Source organism: Odontomachus brunneus, unplaced genomic scaffold, assembly GCF_010583005.1.
Source record: "Odontomachus brunneus isolate Ranch 3 - 2012 unplaced genomic scaffold, Obru_v1 Obru_scaffold_016, whole genome shotgun sequence".
NCBI lineage: Eukaryota > Metazoa > Arthropoda > Insecta > Hymenoptera > Formicidae > Odontomachus > Odontomachus brunneus.
This window is the reverse complement of record NW_022639466.1, coordinates 2445106-2448393: the sequence shown is the minus strand read 5'-3', so window position 1 is coordinate 2448393 and position 3288 is coordinate 2445106. Positions and strand designations below refer to the sequence as shown.

Here is a 3288-nt window from a genome sequence, read left to right as displayed (position 1 = left end):
TAGGAATTGATGGTGCGATTGACTGTACACACATACGATTAACATATACAAGATTCGAAGGTCTTGACGAAATTTATCGTAATAGAAAAGGATATTTTTCGTTAAATGTACAGGTATGTATTTGTACATAATTAACAGGGTTAGGAAGTAACGCGTTACTTGTAACGACGTTACTATTTTGTTACTTTTTTTGGTAACGATTTGGTAACGCCGTTACTTTTTTGTATCAGTAACGAAAAAGTAACGGCGTTACATTTTCTTTAGTAACGAGTAACGAAATTCATCGTTACTTGTATCGTTACTTTTTTACTATAGTGACTTCTGTACACAGAACGCGGCAACGCTTGCCACGCGACGAAAGTTTGCACACGATAAACAATTAATGCTGCTTTCCGTAAAGCCCATTCTACAATAAGCAATAAATCTTAAGTCATAGTAAAATTGACCAATCATAGTCGACTATGAGAAGAATAATTTACCGTAATTGGTCAATTTTATTGCAACTTAAAACTTATTGCTTATTGTAGAAAGCCTCTAGCTTCTAAAGCGTGGCCTACAATGAGAACTTAAGCCATAAAATTTAAGCTTTAAGCTCTAAGCCGTAAGAAATTGACCAGTCACACAGTCAATTATTTTTCTTATAATTGACTGTGATTGATCAACTTCTTACGGTTTAGGACTTAAAGCTTAAACTTTATGGCTTAAGTTCTCATTGTAGACCACGTTTAAGGGGCGCCGCACACGAATTGACATAACAATAACGTACCGTAAGAACTGACCAATCACTTTAAGTATCGTCGAACCGTAAGGTCGCCATTTTTGTGAATATTCGATTGTAATTGGTCCATTTTTACGGTACGTCTTACGTTACTGTTATGTCAATTCGTGTGCGGCGCCCATTCTATATTACTCGCAATCGCAAAATCGCAAAGAAATTGACCAATCATAATTGATTATTTTTCGATCGCAAGAAGAACAATCGACTATGATTAGTCAATTTCTTTGCGACCTTGCGATTTGCGACTAATGTAGAATGGGCTTTATGTCGTTATGCAAGAATGTATGCTTTCTGCTTAAATATCTTACATTTTGCCTTTATATATGTATAATTTATCTACTGTTTCTCTTACTATTCGTTTTATAAGCCGATTTTAACTTTTTTTTTTACAAAAGTAACGGAAAGTAATGATTTTTTTATCGTTACTTTTCGAATAACGGTAACGCGTTACTTTTTAGAATCAGTAACGGATAACGGTAACGAGTTACTTTTTACCGCAAGTAACGGTAACGGTAACGCGTTACTTTTAAAAAGTAATGTTCCCAACCTTGATAATTAATAATAATACGATGTTTAGAATGTAGTGATAGAATGTAGTTTAGAATGTAGTTTAGAATGTAGTAGACTATTTCAGACTGTAATAAGTTTCAATATTACTGATTTCTACAAGTGTATTATACACTTGATATTTTATTTTCAGAGAAAAGTTACAATTTTCTCTCAAACTTGTTTTTACATGAAAACATGTAAATTAGCTCAAAGTTAATTAGTTAAACTCTAAGGTAGGCACTACATATCATAAATATTTAAAATAGTTATTAACTATTCGTTATGCTTTCAAGACATTTCATAATAATTTTTGTAGACTGTAGTTGGACCAAGAATGGAATTTCTAGATATCGTACCTGAGTATCCTGATAGCCAACATGATAGCAGAATCTTCCAAAATTCAAGGATACATGCACAATATATACAAGGTAGATTAAATGGAAAATTGGTTGGAGATTCTGGATATCCTGCTCTAGGTAACACATTAGGTAACACTTCAGATCCTATTTCATTGTTTGCCATTTCTTTAGGTGTATCGATTTCAATCACCTTCATAAATTGTTCAGTACTGTTCATGCTTATATGTTCCAAAATATTGTCTTCTGCATCTAAAATTCAATAATTATTTAAATAAAATTTTCTTAAGATTTAATCGTTTATATTAATGATTAAAGCAATATTGTGAAATAAAGTAACAATATAAAAGACAATACTATATAAAACAAGATATTCTCAAGAATTTGCTTATATCTAAAGACAATCTTATTCATGGACTATGAATACGTATGGTCTTAAGATGATCTTCACGAAATAAGATGATCTTTATTAAGACAATCTTAAGTATAGCCTTGAGGCTCGACTATGAATACCGCCCTATGTGCTCCCCGCTTAACTCAAAAGTTACTTGACCGACTCAACTTGACATACATAGCCCATCTATTCGATAAATATTCATCAATATTCGATCACTGAATTACTCAAATTATGTCGATTTCATGAATACCGGATTATTCGTACTTTATCTTTTCATATGAGAGACACAGGTGCCAACAGCCGAATAAAAATTCATGAAAACGACCCTGCAATTAATTCGCGTTCTCAATGAAACGTCGTAGATCATTTATAAACGCGGGTATCGGCCATGGACGATCGAGCGGACAATTTCGAATTTTCCGCGTTTGCGTGCTCGACGCGAGTGCTCGTCGCGAGATGGCGGCGCGACAGCCGCACGGTTTTCGACGCGAGTCGCCCGCCTCTGTATCGATCCCGCGAGGGATCGCAGGCCAGTCTCGCGGTAACAACAACTCGGCATGCATTGCGTCACGAAGTGCTGCGGCCGTCCTCGTTATCTTTAAATCGCGCTCGCAACGGCAGAGTCTTGTTTCCGGAGTGAGCGACGAGGAATATGCGCCACGTTCTGCTCGTTTCCTGACTGACGTCCAGACATCTCGAAGGTAAAGCATCCTCCGCTATCCGCGATGCGTTTGCGTCACGTCACGTCTCGTCGCGTCGCGTCTCGCCGTTCGACGCGCGTCGCGTCCTCGTGATTGCCGACTGCGTTCCGTGCACAGGCTTCCGTGTATTTCACCTTTTGTGTTGACCTTGATGCGCGATAGTTTATCAAGCCCAATGGCGATCTCGTCGTGACCCACGTGATCAGCGCCGATATAACAGAGCGCATTGTTTACGCTTCTTATCGTGTCGCCATGGTGATTCGTGCGCTGTCAAGCGCGGTTAACCACGTGGTGCACGATTCCGACGCTACGTGTTGCTCGAAATCACCGCCTCGCGAATATATTGGTGTATTAATGTGTTATATTATTTTTTTATTTTATACTACCATCGATTTTCTCTCTCACAAACTCTTCTTGCCTATAATATATATTATATACTCTATAATAAATTATGTATATATATATATATATATATATATATATATATATATATATATATATATATAT

General features: G+C 36.7%; 1 protein-coding gene and 1 pseudogene across 4 annotated transcripts in view; both read left to right on the top strand.

Moving 5' to 3' along the window:
• Positions 1–1949, top strand: part of LOC116841534 — a 2942-nt pseudogene extending 993 nt beyond the window's left edge.
• Positions 1950–2594: 645 nt separating this feature from the next.
• The window catches only part of LOC116841517 (glutamine-dependent NAD(+) synthetase), a 24137-nt gene continuing 23443 nt past the window's right edge, over positions 2595–3288 (top strand). For all 4 annotated transcript variants that reach the window (XM_032809556.1, XM_032809557.1, XM_032809554.1 and 1 more), the window contains exon 1: positions 2595–2781. The gene's annotated coding sequence lies outside the window, so the exon portion shown is untranslated. The remainder of the gene's footprint in view (positions 2782–3288) is intronic.